General features: G+C 38.4%; 1 non-coding gene across 1 annotated transcript; it reads right to left on the bottom strand.

Moving 5' to 3' along the window:
• Window positions 1–23,782: 23,782 nt before the first annotated feature.
• On the bottom strand, window positions 23,783–23,855 carry TRNAC-GCA. The gene has a single exon. It is a non-coding gene; the product is annotated as a tRNA-Cys (tRNA).
• Window positions 23,856–26,022: the final 2,167 nt, after the last annotated feature.

Consider the following 26,022-nt stretch of genomic DNA (forward strand, 5'->3'; position numbering starts at 1 on the left):
TTTGGATTTATGGGGAATGTGAGGGAAGACAGCCTGCTGAAATAAAAACTCTGAAACTCTGGGAACTTCACATGCAGGTGCGTTCACAGGCACAGTGGAAGGCCTGATATTATTCTGAGAACCAAGTCTCTTGACTGGGGTTTGCTGCCATGTTGAATAATATCCATCCAGTAAGTTCTACATCAAGATGAGCATGTCAGTGTAAAACTAAGCAATGAAACCTGTTCCGGAACAGTTTCGAATTTGTGATATCTTGACCCTTGAGATTTCTCCAAGTTCAGTGAAATCTACAGTCGAACAAACGCACTTATATTTGTTTCATTTGCCTAAAGAGAGTCCATGAATTCAGGATTAAAAATAGTAATAATAATGTTTTCTCCCTTGTTTTTTCAGGATCTGCTCTGTTTTTTTTTAAATTTATATTTGATGATGTTAACTTGTTGAGATTCAATATTTCAGAAACTAGAAAAAATATTAAATAGTACTTGACTTCACTTACACTTACCTCTGCATCCAATACTGTAATTTGGTCACATTTGTGTGATCATAGCTTTAACGGGCTTCCCAGGTGGCGCTAGTGGTAAAGAACCTGCCTGCCCGTGCAGGAGACCCAAGAGAGGTGGGCTCAGTCCCTGAGTCCGGAAGATTCTCTGGAGAAGGAGATAGCTACCCACTCCCGTATTCTTGCCTGAAGAATCCTATGGACAGGGGAGCCGGGAGGGCTACAGTTCACGGGGTTACAAAGCGTTGGCCATGACTGAGCAACTAAAACTTGCACTTTCACGGTTTTTGAGTTTCCCTGGTGGCTCAGATAGTAAAGAATCTGTCTGCAATGCAGAAGACCGGGGTTCGATACTTGGATCACGGAGATCCCCTGGAGAAGGGAATGGCAACCCACTCCAGGATTCTTGCCTGGGAAATCCCATGGACAGAGGAGCCTGGAGGGCTATAGTCAGTGGGATCACAAACATGTCTGACATGGCTGAGCAACTAACACTATCAAAGCCGAGTCCTTTTTTAGTTGCTGAGGCTTTAAGGCAGCCAACCTTCTAAAGAAGCTCAACACAGTTAACACAATAAAAGATCAAGAATCATATGCTGCGTGCTGTGCTCCGTGGTGTCCAACTCTTCCGTGACCCCAGGGACTGCAGCCCACCAGGCTCCTCTGTCCGTGGGGTTTCCCAGGCAAGAACACTGGAGTGGGTTGCCATTTTCTTCTCCAGGGGATCTGCCATAACAGGAATTAAACCGAGGTCTCCTACACTGCAGGCCAACTATTCATCATCCGAGCCACCAGGGAAACCCGATACGCTAGTATTACTGTTACTGTCATTGTTAGTAATAGTACTAGCACTAGCATTTTGTTATAATCATTTCCTATTCAATTCAGTTGAATATCTCATTTCTGTGAGCATCGTGAGAACATTAGGAATGGTTCATCCTAACGTAAACTTATTCCTAAAAACTACCGGTATTCATATAAAGAGAAGTGATTTTTCTACTCAATAAATACAAAGCTCAATTTGGTTGATAGGATTTGTAGAAGGATGTGTGAAAGGTAACTAAAATATTAACGTGTCAAACATATTGAATTAATTATTACAAGCATGAGTTGCTTTCTCTCTAACAGGTAGCTTCGTCTGGAACAGGTGTCTCCCCATGCCTCCATCGCTGCCTCTATAACATGAAATAAGATAGATGGATGACTTTGGAAGACCTTTCAGGCACACACAGTCTCTTGAAGGGTGGCTCAAAGCTAAGTAATAATTCTTCAACATTTCCCATTATCCTCAGTGCTAGAATTTCAAGGGTACAAATGAATAAGACAGACATTGAAGAGCCAGAAGTAGCAAGCCATCCACAAGGCACATCTTCCCTATTTGGGTTCATCTCATATTTGGGGGGCCATTTATAAGCTTGCTCCAGAAATCGAAGGAGAAGCTTATGTCTTTTCTACCCCTTTCATAAATTAATTCCAGGTCCCGATTTTCTTTACTTTATGCTCCTCTGAACTCCTTCTCCAAGTGAATCTTATCCCACTTATCTTTGGTCAATCACTCAATAAAACTAAACCACCAATCCAGCATACCTCTAGCTGGTAGGCACATTTCAAAAATATTTTATGAATAGCAAAAGTAAAGAAATGTGTGCCATATTATGCACTCAGGTTGAGTCTTCTTTGCACCAGACGGAGAGAGATTTTCCGCTTGTTCTACACCCAGACCTTTCCTTTTGGTGAACAAGAGCATAGATCTCCTGCAACAAAGAGAAGAATCAGTTCTGAGCCAGGCGCAGAGCTGTGAGGCGGAGTTGCCTTTTCTTCCCCAGGGTGGAGGGCCTCCCCTGTTCTCACTACATCTGGCAGCACAGATGGCAGGAAAATTAATAGGAGTGAGGAAGCGTTGACCTCATGTGGATATAAACAAGTCCTGAGACTACACAGGCAGCAAAGCTGATAATAGCCTTAAAAGAGACCTTGAAAGTTCATCGAGTTCAGCTCCCTGTGGCTGTTAGGGATGTGCTTGACAGGGTCCGATGTCCTGGATGAGCATCCTTGAGGTACCGTGCAGAGAGGTACCAGAACAGGTCACTGATGACAGTCGGGTAGTGCATCGCCCTCGGTAAGTGTGGGCGTAAGCTGCAAACATCTGTTTTATATTAAGCTATCTTGTTGGAGGTAGGAGATGAGAAAATGACTGCTTAGGTTTTTCCTATCACGTGTATTCAACCAATCAGAATCCTCAGAGACCAAGAGCCTAGAAACAGATGCTCATCTTTAAACACATTTGCAGGGTTTCAAGAACTAGCCTGCTTCAATAACAGGTTGGTAATTGACATTAACCACTAAACAAATGTCTATTGATCATAGAATTATTGATCTGAAAAATGATCTGGATTCTGTCCATGTTGTTACTGACAGCCGTGGTCTGGCTATTCAGGCATGGTTGACTGACGGATGTAAAAGTCATTCCCTTGCCTTTCAAGGTGGCTTCATGGGGCAGTGAGCCTTAATCCAAGCCCCAGTGGAGGGTTTTAAAGAAAGATTTGCTCTTTTGATTAAAGAGACGAAAGGGTCTCATGCTGTGCTTCCTCCCCTTCCACTTGCCTTGAACATGAACTCACTGATGTATTGCAACCATGGAAGCAGGGCAAGAGAATTGCAAATTGCTGATATTATTCCAGCAACTTTCCTGGCAACACATTTTTGTTATGCGAATATAATTAACTCCTGTTTTAAGTCGGGCTTAGTTCACTAACTTCATTTGAAAACACACCTAAATGATGCACTTACTAGTGTCTAAATATTCTTTACAACATCTTAACAGCAAAAAGCCTTCTCCAGAGTAATATTAGTTCAATTCTCACTCTAAAAATATAATTTTAATCATTATATCTAGGTTTATAATCTAAAAAGCCCTTTCAAACACTTTGTCACCAAGAATATTTTTCCTTTAGCTTTGATGATTGTTCTTACTCCAACTATTTTTTATTCCATCTCACCTAACTGAACCACTAAAAGCATATATTTTTTTATTTAGAACTAAATTTGGAAAAAGTCTTCAATGTACATAGTCCTTCATAGAGTATTTTTACAAAATGAAACATGAGGGAAGTTATTTTCATGAGGTGTGTTTGAAAACTTCATATTAGACCATGAATTTCCTGTAAGATCAATCATTTGGGGGTTGTGTTAAATTTGAATTTTCTCAGTATTTGACAAATAAATTCAAGTTACTGATGCCCCTAAATCACATTAGCCTTGGTTCTCAACTTATCTCAGGTACTAATCACTGACCCCATGAACTGTAGCCCACCAGGCTCCTCTGTCCATGGGATTCTCTAGGCAAGAATACTGGAGTGGGTTGCCAAGCCCTCCTCCAGGGGATCTTCCTCACCCAGGGATTGAACCCATGTCTCTTACATCTCCTGCATTGGATCTTTACAGGGGAGGGTTCTTTACCACTAGCACCACCTAGGAAGACCTAAAACCCAGATACTAGATCACATTTGCAAAAATTGATCCAGGAGATTAGTGTGGAGTCTAGCAATTTACATTTCTCATCAGTTTCCAGGTGATTCCTATCATTGGTCTGAGGGCCACATTTTCAGTGACATGGATACAAACAATTTCAAAGGATACTTTTTAATAACACTGCTATACTTGCACTTCTGTTTTAAAAAATGTGGACTGTTTTAAAAATCTTTATTGAATTTGTTACAATATTGCTTCTGCTTTATGTTTTGATTTTTTGGCCTCAAGGTACGTGAGATCTTAACTCCCCCACCAGGGATCGAAACTGCACCCCCTGCAGCGGAAGACAGAGTCTTAACTATGGGACCCTCCAGAAAGTCTCTATACTTGTACTTCATACTGGAGAGATCAATTGTCCTTGGGAAAGGTGTTGGCATATGCGAGGTCAAAACCGTGTCTGCCTTTAGTATGACCATTGCAGAGCATTGGTAAAATTCCCAATGGTATTTAAGATCCGCAGCTTCATTTCCTGGACAAAGAGCTCTTAAGCTTACGTGAACACATTTATGCAAATATGTGGTCTCCCTCCTCCGACTCTGATAGCTCTTGTTGTAATGGGTCCCCACCATTTCTTATCTTCGGAATTCATTATGATTCATTCCAAGCATTTAATACTATAGTAAAAAGAGCACATGGAATCTAAAATTCACAGGACAATTACATGGCTCTGTTATAATGCAAGGATCTCATTTTCATTTTTTTAAAAAAATTCTCATTTAACTAAGGAAGAATGTGTTTCTCATTAATCAGTGTCCTTTTCTTCTGTTTCCAGTTTTAATCACACACACACACACACACACACACTTTTGTGTGCTGGAGAATGCAAGAAAGATGCCACTTTACGTTTGATAGACAAGAAGGGGTGCCTTGATGAGTCTCATGCAGCAGGTGTCTGATGGACGATTATTTAATCTTTGCTTGGGGAAAGAGCAATCAAATGGTAGCTGCTGGTATTTGTTTAATAAAAACTCCAGATGTTGACAATGTTTCCCCATGGCCATTGATACATAATGATTTGCACACAGCTGCTAAAAAACCATCAAGCCCAACTACTTGGTGATTGTCACTGGGAAAAACTCTTTTTTTTTCTTTGTGTGTTTTATGCACAGCCCTTATGGCATGACTCACAGATTTTTCAAGTGTTAAATGGAACCAGCTAAATAAAATTTCTTCACATTTATTCTCTCTTATGTCTTTAAAGAGCTCTATCATACATTAATGAGGGCATTTGGATGTAACAATAGAATGTCACCATTTTATGTCTCTAGTTAACCTGAAAATACAATGGGTTATGCATCTTTATGATTGGGCACCGTTTGGGCAAATTTTTGTTGTGAAAAAATATGTAGTCAAACTTGGAACACAGGCAAAGAGAATAAAACTCAAAGGTTTTGTTGATTTGTTAAAAGGCATTCAAATAGAGTTAAACAAAAAATTTCTTATTTTTTATTATTTACAGTTGGCTAAATGTCAGAAAGGAAACATCTTAAGTTTTTCCCCAATATCCATAGTAATATTTTCAGAAGAGCTTCTGAGTTGCTTCAGAATTGATAAATAGATTCCTCCCCGCCAGCCCCACCCAACCCCTGAAAGAAAAGACTAGTTCTCGATTTTCACTCAGTCATGTACGACTCTTTGCAACCATGGGCTGTAGTTCACCAGGCTCTTCTGTCCACACAATTCTCCAGACAAGAATACTGGAGTGGGTTGCCATTGCCTACGCCAGGGGCTCCTCCTGACCAAGGGATACAACCGGAGTCTCCTGCTTGGCAGACAGACTCTCTACCACTGAACCACCAGGGAAGCCCTTCTGGATTTTATAAGATGCGTGAAAGTGTAGCAGAACTCTCACAGAAATGAAAACGCTCACAGTAACACATATCATGTGCATTTCTCATTTTTCCTTTTGGTTACTTCATGGGTGGGCTCTCCTAAGACGTAGGTAGTCCTTGGGACCTGTTGCAGGGGGTGAGGATGTAACCTGAGAAGCAGTAGCAGAGATGCCCTGTGGAAATGGCCTACTACCAAGTGTGGGCCGCAGACTGGGCGGGAGGGGGCGTTTCTGATGCATCGATCATCGGTGGGGAGAGCTTCAGTTCTGTCTGCTCCTCTGAACTTCCCAGGCCTCACGAGCGTGTGTGCTCAGTCATACCCGACTCTTTTCAACCCTTTGGACCCTTAGCCTGCCAGGCTCCACTGTCCATGGAATTTTCCAGGCAAGAATATTGGAGTGGGTTGCCGTTTCCTCCTCCGGGGGATCTTCCCGAGTCAGGGATGACCCTGCGTGTCCTGTCTCCTGCATTGCAGGTGGCTTCTTAACCACTTGGCTGTCGGAGGAAGCCCAGTCATCGTAAGTCGCCTCATATCGACAGCGGAGCTGGTCTCTCCTCATCACCACTTCAGCGTCCCTCGCTGTTCGAACATGAATGGCCACAGCTACATAAACCGAAAGTGAAATCACTAGCAAAGTGTATTGTATTGAAAAAAATTCATCAGCAAGGTTACAGAGTGATTCTAGAATGCCCTATCAGGTTTCCTTTGTTGCTGTAACAAATCACCGCAAGCTTATTGGCTTAACACAGCACAAATGTGATATCTTACAGTTAGAGAGGTCAAAAGTGGGAGACGGGTGTAACCGGGTCAAAATGAAGGTGTCGTCAGGTCTGAGCACCCCCTGTAGTCTCCAGAGGAGATTCCGTCTCTTTGCCTCCCCGGCATCAGAAGAGGCATTCTTTGGCTCAGGGCACTGTTCACCGCCTTCCAAACTAGCATTTCCAAATCTCTAAGCCTGGCCTGCACTCCCTTTGTTATCTCTCATGTTCTCTTCCTGACTCTTCTCTCCCTCTTATAAGAATCCTCGTCAACACACTGGATTCACCTGAATCATCCGTACAATTTCCCATCACAAAATTCTTCATCACATCTGTAAAGTCCCTTTTGACTCATAAATTGACATGTTCACTGGTTCGGAGACCATAATTTGGGGGGGGTGATTATGCTCTGCACTATAAATACTATAAAAATTATACACTGCCCTTTCAAATTCCAGTTGACACCATTTAACTTAACTGTGCTCTTTAGAGTTCATTTTAAGGCATTGTCAGTTCGAAAGAAAACAAAGGACAACTATGATTTTTTTTTTAATGTTTCAAACTGTTCTTTCAAAAAGAAATTTTTTTAGATAAATGTCACAGAGGCATAAGTAACATTACAAAGAGCACATACGATTTAAGGCAGCTATTTTGGGCTAAACTGTACTAATTACTACTAATTAACTGATTATAATATGAAGATTAGAATATTAATGCATATCATTTAACATAAACTGATTTTTAATAAAGAATACATAATAGAACAGGCATGATTGACATTTTATCTTGAGAGTTCTTTTTACTCCCTGGAGTTTCTTTACTAATGTCATTTTGACTTGATGGTAGAGGATGGTAGGATTGGGAAAGGAAAGGAGACTAGAACAGAATACGGCAAGTATAAAATCTGGGTCATACAGTTTTCTAGGTTTTCATATTATGCAAGGGAGGGGCATCTCCAGGAGATAAGTAAAGGAAAATATATGAATTAGAGATTAGTTTTATGTGAGTTACTGTGTTTAAGATGTGAGTATTTTCAATTTTTTGAGGAGCTGCCATACATTTTTTGCAGTGGCTTCATCAGTTTACATTCCTGCCAAAAGTGGGAAAAGGGTTTTCTTTTCTCCACATCCTTGCCAACCAACACTTGTTATTTCTTGTCTTTTTGATAATCGTTCCCCTTCTGTAAGCTGACATCTAATTGTGGTTTTGATTTGCATTTCCCTGGTGATTAGCAATGTTGAACTTTTTTTTTTATGTACCTGTTGGCCATCTGTGTGTCTTCCTTAAAATAGTGTTTATTCAAATCCCTTGCCCTTTGTAAAATTAGACTGTTCATTTTTTTTTTTTTTGCTATTGAGTTGACTGAGCTCTTTAGATATTTTGAATATAAACCTCTTCTCACATACATGTTTTAAAAATATTTTCCCTCATTTAGAAGGCTGCCTTTTAATTTTGTTGTTGATGAAAAATAATCCATAAGATTCAAAGCAACAGATCTTGAAATAATGCAGGATTAAACCAAAATTAACATGCTAACATATAAGTCCTCATACAAATGTTAAGAAACAGGAGACTAAATAAAAATAGAGCTGAAACATAAAAAAATTTAAGAAATAAAAATAGGAAATTTAAACTAAAGCTATAAAATTAAAATAATAAAATATAAAATATAAAGTAGAAATTTGAAACTAAAAATAGCTAAGCAAAGAAAAATTCAATCAAATTAAACAAATAAAATATCAATATAAATATATAGTAATAAAAATAATAAAGTACAGGAATTAAAAATATATATTTAAGGCAATCACAAAAGTGACTAAAAATTTGCATGAGTGTAAAATGGATAGAGATATGGGTAAATGGATATAGCTTGGAAATACAGCTAGACAAGTTAAAATCCAAAATGAAATTACATATGACTACAAAATATATAACAACAATAGATCTGCAGATTTCTTGGTGTAATGAATAAAACTGATTGTTAATAAAGATGAGAAAGCATACCCAAATGCAGACAATGAAAACAGAGTCCTTGTAGGTGAAATAACCCCAGAGCATAAAGAGCAGGATGAGGTCAACAAAGGTAGAAAGCGAAGAATGAGGAAAAGAGTACAAACCATTAACCTCTTGCACTTCAACTCACATCAAGCAGTCCAAACCCTGACCCCAGCCTCTCCTTTCCAGGTTCACCTGTAAACACAGCTGCAGCAATCTATTGAAGATACCTCACACCATTCTCCACAGAGTGAATTCTTAAAGAGTATTGATTCATTGAATAAATTGAAGTTTGAGTCTGTATTAGAACAAATTATCCCCCTACAATATCTATAGATGTAGATAATCCATATCTGTACACAATCCTAAACCATCCATCACCGACTTCAAAAAAAGTGGAATAGAGTTTTGAAAAAGTATGTTTGTGTGTGTATTCCCACCAAGAAGCTTATATTTGACAAAGAAAGAACATAAAATAGTATCTGAGGTTCAGACTTCTTTGATATCAGTTCCCTCAGGAAAATATGCCTGGAAAATGAGAAGAGAACGTGCAAAGGACTAATTTCAACAAGCAAAACATTGCTTAAGCCATCCTTTCATTCATTTAAAGATTCTTCCTAATTCCCTACCTTCTAGGTATCCAACAAGCATTGAACATACATGTCAGAGAGACTACTGAAATGCCCTGCTGGGCAGAACCCATCTTTCCCACCGGAGGCTTGCGTGAGACAGTGTTTAGCATACAACAAGACAACACCACATATCGGAAAAGTGTGCGGTGCCACAGATGCTTATAGCAGCTGTGTTCAACCTGATTTACAGGTCTGCTTTGCCCTGCCGATAAGGTAACTGAGTCTGAAGCATGAGACCATTTGCAAAGCAGGTTTAGGGAGAGAAGAAGGATTGCCTCAAACAGAAGAAATAACTATGGGAAGGGTTCTCACACTGTAACATTCATCAAAAACATCGTAAGGCTTGATACAGGATAGACTGCTTGGCCTGATCTTCAGGAGTTCTGAATCAGTGGGTCTGGGCTGTAAATCCGTAACATGCATGTCTAATAAGTTATTAGGTGGTACTGATGCTGCTGGTCCAAGGACCTACTTTGAGAACCACTGGCTTAGCATATAGTGTTGAGATGACAAAGCATCTGTCAAGTAAGCAATTCAGCATGTTTAAAAGGTGAAAGAGAAGACAGCAAGATCAAGGTGTAGGTGAAAGGCAGATTGAAACCACACAGTGGAGCATCTCTTAAGTGTTTGCAAAGGGGCTGATTTACAGACAATGGAAAGCCATCAAAGCTTTTAAGTGGGAAGGGACCATTGACTTGATTTTGTTTTAGTTCAATCATTCTAGCTGCAGTTAGAGTGTGGTCTCCTGAAAGAGTGAAGGTAGGTAGGAAATTAATGTAAAAAGAAATGGGGGTGACCCTGGCAGGGGGCAATGGAAGGCTAAGCATCGCAGGGACTGCAAATACCAGTGAAAGAATGATAGATGTGCTGGTTTACGGTGAATAGAAGAGGGCTGACAGGCTGCTTGAAGTTAAAAAGAAACAAAAATGTAAAAATCTAACAAAGCAGATCCAATGTTTTGAAGAGATCCAGTAGAGGTACGTGAGATAAATACTAGCAATTAATTCTGAATATTATGTACAAAATATTTAGAAATTTTAGCACCCCTTATTTATAACAATTCTTTCTCAAGAAATCACAATAGAAGCGGTGTATCTGAAAAGAAGTAGTGAAAAACACAATTAACAATTTTGGTGAAGGAGAGAGATCCCAAATTAGACAATATGTATGACTTTGAAGTACATATGATTTTGAATGATATATAGACTATTTCCAATTACCACTATAGAACACAGAAAAAGTCTCAACAAGTAATAAGATGGACGTATTATGCATGTATCACAAAATTAAGGATTCATATTTTAAAACAGGCACAAAGCTTCATACTTTGGAGAACAAGATACTCACCTTTAAATAATTCTCAGGTTAAAAATGAAATAACAAAGTGCAAAGGATTTAGTCCTGACTAACCCTGAAAATGGTTTACCCTGGTGGCTCAGACAGTGAAGAGTCTGCCTGCAGTGCAGGAGACCTGGGTTCGATCCCTGGGCTGGAAGATTCCCTTGGAGGAGAGCATGGCAACCACTCCAGTATTCTTGCCTGGAGAATCCCAGGGACAGAGGTTCCTGGTGGGCTACCGTCCATGGGGTTGCAAAGCGTCAGACACGACTGAGCGACGAAGCACAATGCAGCACAAGCTGGAAAACATTACACACCAACATTAGGTTGCAACTGCAGCAGTCATTGGAGGGAAATTTGCAGTTTTGTAATATATTCATCCAGTTAGAAAGGGGGTTAAAAATTGCATGATCACTGTTTTCCCAGAGATTTAGAAAAACAGCAAAAGAGTAGGCACAAGAAATAGTGAAGTAAATGATAAACATAAAATCTATCAATTAATTTAAACGGAAGACAGAGTCTAGAGAAAATACTTTTTAAAAAAATGTGAATTTTTTTTTTTTTGGTAGATGAATCCAATGGATAAATCCCTTATGTGATCAGTCAGGGAGATATAAAAAACACACATGCACATCAACATTAGAAACTGAAGCAATATATGACTATAAATTTGATAGCTTAAAAAACAAAATAATAATACAAATAGCCTTCAAACCTATACAAAATAAACATTTTAAAAACATATAATTTAACATAAAAATTGTTAAAACTGACTGAAAATGAAATACAAACCTTAACCAACCATTTGTGAAATTAAAGCTGTAGAATATACAGTTTAACATTTACCCTCCTCTCCACCCACCTCCCACACACAAACCAACACCAGGCCCAGACAGTTTTATAACCAAGTTCTATAAAATCTTAAAAGAACATGCGATCCTTAAATTATATAAACTGTTCCAGAGAACTGAAAAATAGAGTTTCCAGATTCGTTTTATGAGGCTGCTATAGCTCTGATAGCCAAACCAGGCAAGGAGAGATTTAGGCAAATCACAACATTTTTAGGCAAAAACGTCAAATATAACGTCAGCATCCCCCAGCACTCTCACCAAAATGAAGAGTGAACAATATATCTTCAATGAACTAAATTCATTCTGGAATGACCAGAATGGTATCATTAACATCAGAATAAAGATACATGAAATTCTTCACGTGATATTCACAGATTAGAGGAAAAGGGTAATGTGATCATTTCAGTAGACATTAAAACTTCGTTCAATCAACTAGCAATAAGTGAAATTAAAACAACGTACGTGGAATCTGAAGATAGATGATAGTTTCTTTTGTTTGATAGACAATAACTTTCAAAAAAATCTCTCCAAATAGTATCTAGTGGTGAAATTTTAAAAGCAGTGCCTGAAGTAATGGAACAGACAAGGGTTAACACTACGACTACTTATGCAGGACATTGTATCCAAGGCTGCAGACAGTAAAACAAAATATAAATAAATAAGTATGTAAATAAACACATGAAAAGAAAAAGATGAAACTCCTGTTACCCAAAAAAAGTGACCATACAAGAGTCTATACAAGAGAATATGAGATTATACAAACAACAACAGCATTCCTATAACTAAGAAACTTGCGGATATATAGATAAAATGAAAATATCATCAAATTCTGCTACATACCCAAGTTGTGAAAATCTTACAAATATATGTTATTTTTATTTCATTTTAATATATTTCTATTTTAATATGTGTATTTTAATGCTTTTGTATTTCAATAGATATAAGCTGTTAAAATAGATTTTTATATAAAATATTTGTATTTTAATAAATATAAGAACGTGTCAAAGCACATTGTCTTTGTTATATTCTTATATGCTTTTCAACATATTTTAGATAGCTTATAATTTAAAAACTGTAGTGGAGAATAAAAGTATAATAAAATGCATGTATTGTAAGTGTACAAAATTATCAACAATTTGCCACAAAGGCAGGGCTACGTTTGTGTACACAGCAATGTACATAATTCCCTACCAAGAATAGATACTTAATAAAATTTAGCTGCACTCATGACATCATCCACAGGGAAAGCAACAGTCCTCACTGAAACAGTCCTTCCTGAAACAAACTGGATATATCATTGCTACAATTTCTTAGCCACATTGCTGCAGTAGGGTTGATAGGGCAACATTAAAATGTCTTGTAATCCTTGAATGTCTGTGGTTAGCTAATAATGTGTAGTCAGGGTGGAATACCAACTCAATTAGAAATTAATTTCTGAAAACGTGCCCAACCGAGAAGCTCAAGTAAAGGGCAAGTTGCCTGTGACAACATCATCACGTCTGTTCAGGAGTCTGGACACGCTGTACCACTATGGTCCCTAACGCAGGGCCTCAGCATCACCTTGGAGCTTGGAAACAGAGACTCCCGGGGACCTTGCCAGACACAGAAGATCAGAGAACGCATTTTTCGAAGCTCTCCCAGTGATTTATCTATCACTTGAAAGACTCTGCCGTAAAAAATAGTGTGATAAATCTAGGTGGTTCTCTGAGGAAAGAATAAGCATCTAATGAACGCATCAAAATTTGTATTCATTTTCTATACATATAAGTATAAAGAAAAATAGCATGTTTTTAATAAAAATCCACTTTCAGAAAAGTCACTTGTCTGATTTAACTGGACATGGGCTTGAATTTTTGAATTAAAGTGAGTTTGGATATTTTAAATTTCTTATCTTTTACCCACTTTCAATCAGGAGATGGTAAGTCAGTTATCAGCGATCATAGGATTTTCTCAGTAAATATTAATTCTCTTCCATGGCAACACTTTTCAAATCTCACCCTCCTTCAGCAGGTAAGATTTCTTGCCAAAGAGAGTTGACTGTGACTATTTTTTTCACTTCAACTTTCCATACAAAAATGTGATGCTGCAGCTTATTTTACACTTTGATTTTCATTTTTTGGTGAAGCTTCAATTCTACACTATGTTTCTTCTGATCTCTATAATGAAAGTTTTGTTACGAACTGCAGAGCACCAGAAAATTGTCTGCAAAAAGATGCATCCTAGTCAGAGAGCATAAAATGTTTCATCTTGAGTTTTGATGAAAAGCTTAGAAAACTGAAATTGATTCAGATGAAGCTGTACTTTCCTGGTGAACAGCCCTAATTTCAGAGTTTCAATTTTATGGAGAGTGCATGGATTTGATAATCAGTAATTTCTAGGCATGTGGATTGAATGTTTAAAAGAATCAATACTATGCTTAGATAAAATTAGGAAATATGAAATAGGATCAAATGTATTTAAAACTTTTAGTATTAATAATCCTAAACAAAAGACAAATAGGAGTTTGAGGATTAGCAGATACAAACTATTATATATAAAATAGATAAATAACAATGTCTTACTTAGCAGAGGAACTATATTCAATACCTTGTAATAACCTATAATAAAAATATGAAAATTATATATATAAAACAGTTGACTGAGTCATTTTGCTGTATACTAGGCTTCCCAGGTGGTGCCAGTGTAAAGAACCCACCTACCTTTGGAATAGACATAAAAGATGTGAGTTTGATTCCTGGGTCAGGAAGATCCCTTGGAGGAGGGCATGGCAACCCATTCCAGTATTCTTGCCTGAAAATCCCATGGACAGAGGATCCTGGTGGGCTACAGTCCATAGAATCACAAAGAGTCGGACACGACTAAAGTAATTTTGCAAGCACTCAGAAACTAACACAACATTATAAATTAGCTATACCCCAATAAAAAATAAAGTAAAAAAAAAAGTTAAAACGACAAAGATACTTATGATCAGGAATTTGATAATGTAATTTATGATACTTGCGAAGGTTATTACTTAAGATAATAGTACTCTTTAGACGTTTTCTCTTATCTCAGCCAAGATTTAGCTCAAGAAATGCATACTAAATACTAAGATATTCAATATAACACTGTCTATGAATAATTCAAAGATAGAAATATGGAGTCTGATTTGTTTTGTTGCAATCTTGTTTCTTACATTGTGAGTGTATTGTTGTTGCCCTTTATGATATGAGTACCGAGAGGACAACTCCTTAATTTTATTATCCCTTAGAAAGACAGCTGTGAAGTTAATACCAGCTTTAGCAGGAAAATAAGAGAAAAAGAAAATAAAGTTGTTTTAAAACTTCAGCCCTGTGCTTTCTATAAGTAAATTATAAAATTCAAATATGGTGGTCCCTTAGTGAGTGATATTGATGAAGTCAGGGGAATAAATAGAAGGATCAATTATTTTAAAAGACTACTTCACTTTTGGTTCAGAACCAAAAGATAAGGAGACTAGAGGCTGTCACTTTCATCTGTACTACATGAAAAATCCTAGAAAAAAACTGAACTCCAATGACTTTACTTGGACACATCAGAGACTGAGGATTCAGGTCAAATCACCACGCTGAAATCTGAAGAGACAGGGCAACACAGAGAATTACAGCCTAGGGCAGTTTCCCTGCAGCAGCGACCAGGGGGGTCAGAAACGTCCTGGAATGTGATGGAGACGGAAGACTTACAGAGGTCAGAGAGTAGACCCGCATGAGAATGAGGACATTCTGGGTGCTGATGACTTAAGGGAGGGTTCAACATCTTCATGGTATTTACCTTCAGGACTCCTACCAGCTTCACATGGGGAAGAGTCCAGAAAACAATAAAAATAACAGCAGCAACACAAAAACTTCAGTGTTTCTAGCAGTGCCTTTCGTTATGAAGGATGAGTGGAGAGAAGGAGGGGAGAGAAATCATTTTGAAACAATCCCAGATGTTTACCCGACTTAAGGGAAGGAAATTAACCAACCAATGTCAAAGTTATGGATTTTCCAGTAGTCTTGTACAGGTGTGAGACTTGGACCATAAAGAAGTCTGAGCACCAAAGAAATGATGCTTTTGAATTGGGCTGCTGGGGAAGACCCTTGAGAGTCTCTTGAACTGCAAGGAGACCCAACCAGTCCATCCTAAAGGAAATCAGTCCTGAATATTCATTGGAAGGACTGATGCTGAAGCTGAAGCTCCAATACTTTGGCCACCTGATGCGAAGGGCTGACTCATTGGAAAAGACTCTGTTGCTGGGAAAGATTGAGTGCAAATGGAGAAGGGGTCGGCAGAGGATGAGAAGGTTAGATAGCACCCCGACTCTATGGAAATGAATCTGAGCAAACTCTGGGAGATGCTGGACAGGGGAGCCTGGCATGCTATAGTCCATGGGGTCACGGAGAGTTGGACACAACTTAGCAACTGAACAGAAACAAGAAAACACGTTTGTCTTCCTGCCTCAACTAAGCTGTTGGGGTGAAGGTGAGAACGAATAATGAAGTTCACAGCCAAACCACATAGGAGCACCAAAACGTTGACCTTGAGTGATAATATTACAGAGTGTTCCTCTTACCCCCTTCACCTGACTATCATATCAACTGCTAACGGCCTTATATCAAATGCAAAGAGACAAAAGAAAATAAAATGTATACAGATCGAGCATGAAGAAACTAAACTTTCTTTTTTTTGGCACATGCCATGATTTTCTAAGTAGAAAATCCCAAGAAGAGAGCAAATAAAAAACACCTGCAACTCATAAGTGATGATAGCAAGGTCAACAGTTACAACATCAATATACAAAAGTTAATTGATTTCCTGTATAGGTGTAAGTCTAATAAAATATTATGCTATATATATATATATATATATATATATATATATATATATATATATGGAAACTGATATAAAGAAAGATCTAAATTTGTGGAAAGATGTTTCATTTTCTAGACTTGAAGGACTCAATATTAAGATATCAATTCTTTCCTAACTGGTTTACAAGTGTATTACTACTCCAAGTAAAATAGCTGTTCTGTGGATAAGAATAAACTGATTCTTGTGTTTATATGGAAAAACAAAAGATCTAAGATCCCTAACAATAACGAAGAAGAACAAAGCTGGAGGTTTGATGCTCCCAACTCTAAGACTCACTGTACAGAGACAAAAATTAAGGCAGAATAGCATCGGAAAAAGCATGCATACATATGTCACTGGAATAGAATAGAGACCCCAGAAACAATGTGGGTCTCTCTTAAAATAGGTAATCAGCTGATCTTTGACAAGGGTACAAAAGCAATGTCAGGAAAAAAAAAAAAAAAGGTTAGTCTTCTCAAAAAATGATGCCTAAAAAATTGAGTCTAAAAACAACAAAAGACCTACACATAAACCTTAGAAATTCACAGAAATTACCTCAAAAAGTATCACACATACAGATGCAGATGATATAGGTATATGAAAAACAGTATCACAAAGCTTCTAGAAGAAAACACTGGAGAAAATCTATGTGACTTTGGGGTTGGTGTTAAGTATTTACATACAACAAAAGCATGATTGATAAAAGAGAAAAGAATATATATATATATTTAATTAAAATATTTTGCTCTGCAAAGACATTCTTGAAAGAATGAAACATGAAGCCACAGGTTAGGCAACCGTATTTCCAAACCTCAGATTTGATAAAGGACTTGAAGATAGAGCAAAAAAATTAACTTAAAAATGGGCAATGGTTCTGAATAAACACATCAGTGAAAAAGATACTGAGATAGCTAAATAAACATGTGAAAGATGCTCAACACCATTTTTCTTCAAGGAATTGCAAATTGAAACCATAATGAAGCATGACTAACTTCTATTAGAATAGCTAAAATTGAAAAAACTGACAATACCAAATTCTGGAGAGGATGTGGAGAAATAGGAATGCTCGCTCACTGCTGGTGGGCATACAGATGAGCATGGGCACTCTGGAAAGCTATATGGTAGCTTCTCATAGTTAGACATAGTTGTCTTATACAATGTGGCAACTGGCTCCAAAGCAATTCCCCAACTGATTTGAAAACTTGGGTCCATGCAAAACCTGTACAGTAATATTTACAGTAGCTTTATTTATAATTGCCCCAAACTAGAAGCAACCAAGGTAGACTTTAATAGGTGACAGGATAGGCCAGCTGTCATACACTGCAATACCAGCCAGTGATAAAAAGAAATGAGCCATTAAGCAATAAAAGACCTTGAGGAGGTTTAAATGGATGTTAAAGAAGCCAGTATGAAAAACCTACATACTGTATGATTCCAAAACGATGTGGTTACAATACAGAAATGAATATATATAGAAATAAATATATTGTATTTATATATAAGTAATACATTCGTTACTGCTGAGCCACTTTTCCGATGGGTGACGCAGCAGTGAAGAATCTGCCTGCAATGCAGGAGCTGCAGGAGACACAGGTTCGATCCCCGGGTCGGGAAGACCCCCTGGAGGAGGGAGTGGCAGCCCACTCCAGGGTTCTTGTCTGGAGAATTCTATGGACAGAGGAGCCTGGCGGGCTACAGTCCACGGGGTCAAAGAGTCGAACAAGACTAAAGGAACTGAGCATGCACAAGTGGAGCTGCTGAGGGTGTGTGTGTGTGTGTGAACTGAAAGTGGCCTAAAGAATTCATAGCTTAGTAGTAGAGTCCATCTGATCATGATTTCTAATACCAGATTTTAATAATATGTACCAAGGCCACTTGGACGAATGATTAATTCTAGGACTAGGCAGAAAATACTCAAGATGAGCTCTGAGCATTACAGGAATTAAGAAATTAGGGAAATACTTAAAAAAAAAAAAGAAACAAGAAACAAAAAAATCCTATTGATGAGATAAACCTTTTTTTTTTTTTTTTATTTCAAACATTTTGTTTACATTAAGCCAGGCACACTGCTAGCTTCTTGCACTGATTTTCTCTTTTAATTTCTACAATCAGCATTTTCCAGACCTGCAAATTAGATAGTTTGCCTAGATCATTATAAGGTACATTATAGGTTAGAAAGCAAAATCACAGTTCAAACAAATTGTAAAGTTAGAAATCAGACAAAGATCTGTGTAACTCACAGTTTATCTTTTCCCAGATAAACCCTGAGGCTCTTGTCTTAGAAATATCCCATTCAGAATTATTAAGATATGTCTGTGATAGTAGCAAAAACAAGGAAGTGAAACAAGGTTTTTAAAGGTAAAATGAAATTTTCCTGTGACTTTGAGTTAGACATCCACTATTATTTTGGGGACAGGTTCCACATTTGTGATAACTCAAGATGGACTGCCTATTAAGAAAATTCATCATATGATAAATTATGCCACGACACTGAAGTAGAAGAGGAATAACTGTTAGTTCCTAATAAAGAAGTATCCTAGGCACTGGTAAAATCTGATTCATTCATCCTGAGAAGCTATTGTGCTCAAGACTATAAAAGCTTCAACCCTAAAGATAGCAGTAACAGCAACTAGCGCAGCCAAGAGCCCAGTAATGTAAGAAATGTGTCCACTGATGCCTCCTCACAGAATATCAAACCATTTTGTTCAAAAATGGGCACTTACTCATGCAAATTAATGATAATTACAAAATAAATCATAACTGCATCCAAAAAATCTATACTCTTCTTAATGTGTCTAGTACATTATCCATATTTGATGGATAATGATTTCCAAGCTATCAGAAAATGTATACAGCTTTACTATGTTTGAAATAAGGTAGTGTTTATTTCTTTTCAAATTTCTTCAAGATAGTGAATATGGAATGGTGAAAATAACCACGAGACTGTCTTCTGCACAATTGGCGTATCAATAGGGACAGCTGTTCTTCTCTGGATTTATGCCACCTATACAATTTTAACTGCATTCAAAAATAGTTTGAAGCGTCGCTGCTAGAAGCAAAACCAAACTCACAGATCAGTTTTATGCAGATTCACTTGAACATTGCAGACTTTGCTTGTCAATAGCCATCCTCCATGTTTCACTTCATAAAGTACCTTCTTGATGATCACTGTAGTGAAAGCATCTATTGACATTTAATTACTTGAACTTGAAACATGATTTAGCTGCATTCACTTGGATTTCATTTGCAAAAAACACAGAGATATCGAGTGGCACTAGTGTAAAGAATTCACCTGCCAGTGCAGGAGATGTTAGAGATGTGAGGTTGATCCCTGGTTCAGAAAGATCCCCTGGAGGGGGGCAAGGCAACCCACTCCAGTATCCCTGCCTGGAAATCCTATGGACAGAGGAGCCTGGTGGGCTACCTTCCATGGTGTCGCAAAGAGTCAGACAGGACTGAAGCAATTTAGTACCCATGCGCAGATTAATTAAGATGAAACTCATTAATCACAATTTCAAAAGAGTTTGGTGGTACTACTTCTGTCCACACTTTGGGTCAGTGATATAACTTAACAGGAGGTTACCAAGGTCTTTTCTTCTTTTATTTTAGATTACGAAATTACTGAGCTTTTTAATGCACAGTGATTTGTCATAGATTTATTTTCTTCTCTTTCTGTAGTGCATTAAATGAAAAAAAAAAAAAAAAAACCCCACCATGCCAGGGGCAAGAGTCATATGGACCTAATTTTGGTCATTTGAATATTCTTATCATCACCATTATTCTTCCAAATAATTTTTGTGATGGTTTATTTCCTCCATGTAGAGAAGACTCTTCTTCAGACTGTTACTTTTTTATCCAATCATTTTCTTTTCCATAGACTTCGAGTTAGGGTTTTACATGGATGTGCTCAGTTATTAAGAGGGAATTGTCTTTGGCCATCCATCCACAATGCTTGGAATGTCTGCAGATGGCCACACCGATTTTAACTGCTCTGCTACACAATGTAGATTGTTTTAGTGTCAGGCTGTCACTGGGCAAAAATAACGTTAAACCCTTTGGCCTTTCTTATCTTTTGTTTCTCATTATTTTAAATCTCTATAGCACTCACAGGAGTTTCCTATGGTTCTAAAAAAATAAAAAGCCAAACACACACACGCACACACACAATCCTTATAGACTCATATTTCTAAGCAAGGGTCTCTTTCTGAGGAATGTTATCTCTGTGTTAAGTGTACTTTTCTGCTTCTAAAAAAGTTTGAAATTTGATAAGAGTGAAAAAAGAACTGCTATGTTCACCTAAAACAATCAGCAGGTGAGCTGTAACGTTGCTCTTGTTGGTCTGCAAAGACTAGGTCTAACAACTGGAGGTGGAACTTCCACCTTATAAGCTTACATCCTTATAAATCTTTATCTCCTATTTAAAAAGCAAGCAGAGAAATGAAACTCTTTTTGTAAAGAGTTTAATTCCAGAATTTTTTTTTTTTCCAAACGATGCTGTGTGTTCTTTACTTTGTGCCTGTGCTGTGTTTATTAATCCACTTATACAAACACTTAGAAAGCTATTCTTTGTTACAATTCTTTTTTTGTTAAATATTCAGGTCAAATTACAAAAAGTAAAACTCTCCGAGAGCAAGCATCTATGTATTAAGGTTACAAGTAATCTTAAGTTATAAAAACTGCACCAGCCTCAGCAATGTTCTGGCCTAGAACTGATTTTCAGGTCCTCAGTTTTTTCCTTATATCTCTGTTTTATGAAACTACTAAACTGTAAGAAATCTTGAAGGAAGTAACTATGCATTATTCACTAGCATAATCCCCATATGATCCAGGACACATTCTTAGCCATGAGGAAAATTGCAGGCATTCAAGATTTAAAAATAAAATAAAATTAGCAAAATGATTTTTGGAAGTCCATGTTAATTCAGCTCTGGAACCAAGTGATGAAAAAAAAGAAGTGAACTTTTTAGTGTTTCATATAAAATATTAAAGTCCTCAGATAAAACTGTTAGAATTCCAGACAGAGAGTTAGATAATATCAGAACACAGTAAAGTCAAATTGAAGACTGGAACACAATGCTTCTGGCCACAATACATTTTAAAAACCATTTATAACACATTTATTCTAATAGAATATGCTTCCTCCTTTCATGTTTGAGTAGATGTTAAGGGAAAAACAAGTTAATATATAAAAGAAGCATTTGAAGAAATCAGGCCATCAAAAACATTAAGCTATCAAAGTTTCAGGTTTCTTGAAATCAAGAGAAAGTAACATCCTATAAATCAAAAAACTAATTATAAAAAGAAAATTGCAAAATATAACAGGAGATCTACTCATGATTTATTTGGAATTTCTTCTTTGATTCAGATAAAAGTTTCTTTTGTAGTTCAGATTAAGCATCGTTAAGATTAATGGCACACTTAGATAAGTACTGTTTTCAAACTAGTTCCTTTGGATATTAAGACCATTAAGGTGACCAGTAAATTGCTGAAAACTGATTACAATTACAGAAACACCTAATAAATGCAAACCTGAAGCAGCTCTTCTGTCTCAGGTCCATTTTTCTGTGGTTCTTCCTCTCCACACTTCCTTGGTGGTCTCATCAGAGTCTTGGGCGCTACCCGTATCTGGCAGCTCCATTTCTAGTCCAAAAGTCATATCCTTAAAATGGCATCGCACTTTCTTCTTCTTCAGCTGACTCCTAAAAACATCTTTTGTTTTTACCATCAAGCAGATGATCAGCCCTCTTCTTATTTTTTGTGCCTTTTTCATTCCCTAAGCGCCATAAGCCAGTCCTTCGATCATTCTTTCACTGGTATTCACAGCCCCCTCCTTTCACTGCCCCTTCTGGGGTCATTTCCATTTCTTTTACATTCTTTACCTACTTACCTTCACTCTCTAACTTCAGCTAGAAAGATTGAACCAAGGAAAAATCAAGTCAGTCCTTCCTTCCCACTTGAACCTTGAATAACTTTCCATTGCCTGAAAGTTAGTCTCTTTGCAATAGCTTAAGACATGCCCCACTGTGTGGTTTCAGCCTGCCTCTCACCCTGCTTCTCCATCTTGCTGCCTTCTTTCTCTCACCTTTTAAGAATGTTGAATTGCTTACTTGACAAATTCTCTTTCATCTCAATACTATGCTCTAAAGTCAGTAGTTCTCAGAGTAGGTCTCTGGGCCAGCAGCCTCAGTGCTATCGTAGAGTTTCCAAATTAATTTCTGCTCCAATTCCTTGGACAGAAAGGAGATCAAACCAGTCAATCCTAAAGGAAATTGGCCCTGAATATTCATTGGGAGGACTGATGCTGAAGCTGAAGCTTCAATACTTTGGCCACCTGATGCGAAGAACTGACTCATTGGAAAAGACCCTGATGCTGGGAAAAATTGAAGGCAGGAGGAGAAGAGGATGACAGAGGACAAGATGGTTGGTTGGTATCACCGACTCAATGGACATGAGTTTGAAAAAATTCTGGGAGATAGTTAAGGACAGATAAGCCTGTGCCGCAGTCCATAGGATCGCAAAGAATTGGACATGACTGAGCAATTTAACAACAACAAATTCCTAAACAAACTGCTGTCTCCTCTTTTGGAGATCAGTGATGCTATTTTGAGACAGGGTCCCTGGGTCACGGATTATTCTTCAGGTACCCAAGCTAGCCCTTGGGCTAAGAATCATCCTGGCATTTCACAAGAAAACTGCATAAGGAAAGTGAGATGACTCAGAAAATGTAACCAGATTTCACCAGCCTTATATTTAATAATGCAGCTCTAATTTGAACTATTCAAGCAGGCAGCATTATTTCCATAAAAAAGTATAGTGCGGGCTGCGTAGGTGGAATCTTTCACTTTTAATTTCACTGGAGATAACCCCAAAGAAAAGTTGCAGACTGTAGATGGGAAATAGAAACATTAAAAAAAAATTGGATTAAAATTCATCAGCTAATTTTCATCTAACATAGCAGACTATGTTAGAAATAGCTTACTCTGAGTGACTCATGGTATAACCATAAAAACGTATATGGTGTGGAAAGATTTCTATCTGGAGAAGTAACAATGATACAATTGTTCATTTTCACCATGTTTAAGATGGCAGGCATTGCAAACAACAAAGAAAAATTACGTTGATCATTAATTCATTCTAGTATGAGTTGATTCATAACTCCCTGAAAGTGAAAGTCACTCAGTCTTGTCCAACTCTTTGCGACCCTGTGGACTATAGAGTCCAGGAATTCTCCAGGCCAGAATACTGGAGCGGGTAGCTGTTCCCTTCTCCAGGGATCTTCCCAAACCAGGGATCAGACTCAGGTCTCCTGCATTGCAGGTGGATTCTTTACCAACTATGCTATCAGGGAAGCACAAAAGAAAAGTGAAAGTGTTGTTGCTCAGTCGTGTCCGACTCTTTGCGACCCCACACACTGTAGCCCGCCAGGCTCCTCTGTCCATGGAATTTTCCAGGCAAGAGTAGTGGAGTGAGCTGCCATTTCCTTCTGCAGGGGATCTTCCCGACCCGGGGATTGAACCCGGGTCTCCTGCGTTGCAGGCAGACGCTTTACCGTCTGAGCCACCGGGGAAGCCCAAGGCCACCTCAAAAATATATTGAAGCCTGAACCCCTAGTGCTGCTTATGCGACCTTATTTGGGATTTAGGTCTTTACAGATGTAAGAGTTAAAATGAGGTCAAAGAAGAGCCAGGCTTCCCAGGTGGCGCTAGTGGTAAAGAACCTGCCTGCCAAAGCAGGAGATAAAAACAGCGCAGGTTGGATCCCTGGGTTGGGAAGATCCCCTGGAGGAGGGCATGGCAACTCAACCCAGTATCCTTGCCTAGAGAACTCCATGGACAGAGGAGCCTGGTGGGCTACAGTCCTTGGGGGCCCAAAGAGTCAAACCTGACTATGGGACTAACACTAACTGCATACCTGCTCAGTCGCTGCAGCCGTGTCTGACTCTTTACGACTCTATGGTCTGTAACCCACCAGGCTCCTCTGTCCATGGGATTCTCCAGGCAAGAGTACCAGAGTGGGTCTCCATACCCTCCTCCAGGGGATCTTCCTGATCCAGGGATCTAAATCGCCTCTCTTATGTCTCCTCCGTTGGCAGGTAGGTTCTTTACCACTAGCGCCACCTGGGAAGCCCCAACACTAACAGTCGTTTTAATACAAATATCATGCATCTAAATGTTTGTGAGGTGCATAACTATAGTATGCATTTTAAAAGCTTTAAAGCTTTTAATAAAAAAGGAAAATATTTTAATAAGAAAAGAGATATCAACAAATCTTAAAAGGTAAATTTCTGTGGTTTATTTTAAAATGTGTGTGAGAGAGCACAGTATAGAAACCCAGAACATAGTTTTTAGAACAGACTGGATGAATCTGCCCACAGATCCCAGCTAACAGAGGATCCATCATCTTACTATGAGTCCAACGCAAGCTTTCAAGGATTGCCAGAGTGTGGGAACAAAGGTGTCAAGAATCACACATCAGCTCTGAAATGCTTCCACCTCGAAGTGCTGTGTTCTCACGTCACTCAAGTATAATTACCGCCTAGAGGGTGGAGAAGTCTGTTCCTCCAAACTCTAAAAGGAAAGAAGAATCCAAATACTGATGAATTCAGCAATCTTTGTCTCAACAATAAGATACAATTATCATACGTACTTGACAAGAATTTTATGTAGGAGCCTCTAATATATACTACTCTGTGTGTGTGTGTGTGTGTGTGTGTGTATACTATATGCTTAGTCACTCAGTCATATCTGACTCTTTGTGACCCCATGGACTTCAGCCCACCAGTCTTCTCTGTCCATGGGATTCTCCAGGCAAAAATACTGGAGTGGATTGCCATTTCCTTCTCCAGGAGATCTTTCTGACCCAGGGACTGAACGTGCATCTCTTGCATTGAAGACAGATTCTTTACTTGCTGAGTCATGGGGGATGCCCAGTGCTATAATTATTTAATATGTCCTGGGGGATATTATGGAATATATGTGGTGTTTTAAGGGTTCAGTCAATTCAGTTCAGTTTTTCAGTAATATCCGACTCCTTGCAACCCCATGGGCTGCAGCTTGCCAGCCCTCCCTGTCCATCACCAACACCCAGAGCTTGCTCAAACTCATGTCCATTGAGTCAGTGATGCCATCCAACCATCTCATCCTCTGTCGTCCCCTTCTCCTCCTGTCTTCAATCTTTCCCAGCATCAGGGTCTTTTCCAATGAGTCAGTTCTTCGCATCAGGTGGCCAAAGTATTGGAGCTTCAGCTTCAACATCAGTCCTTCCAATGAATGTTCAAGACTGATTTCCTTTAGAATTCAATGGATGGATCTCCTTGCTGTCCAATGGACTCTCAAGAGTCTTCTCCAACACCACAGTTCAAAAGCGTCAATTCTTCGGCGCTCAGCTTTCTTTATGGTGCAACTCTCACATCCATACATGACTACGGGAAAAACCATATGTTTGACTAGACAGAACTTCACTGGCAAAGTAATGTCCCTACTTTTTAATATGCTGTCTAGGTTGGTCATAGCTTCTCTTCCAAGGAGCAAGTGTCTTTTAATTTCATGGCTGCAATCACCATCTGCAGTGATTTTGAAGCCCAAGAAAATAAAGTCTCTCACTGTTTCCACTGTTTCCCCTTCTATTTGCAATGAAGTGATGGGACCGGATGCCATGATCTTAGTTTTTTGGATGTTGAGCTATAAGCCAACTTTTTCACTCTCTTTTACTTTCATCAAGAGGCCCTTTAGTTC

The sequence above is a fragment of the Cervus elaphus genome, chromosome 30 (assembly GCF_910594005.1).
Source record: "Cervus elaphus chromosome 30, mCerEla1.1, whole genome shotgun sequence".
Taxonomy (NCBI): Eukaryota; Metazoa; Chordata; class Mammalia; order Artiodactyla; family Cervidae; genus Cervus; species Cervus elaphus.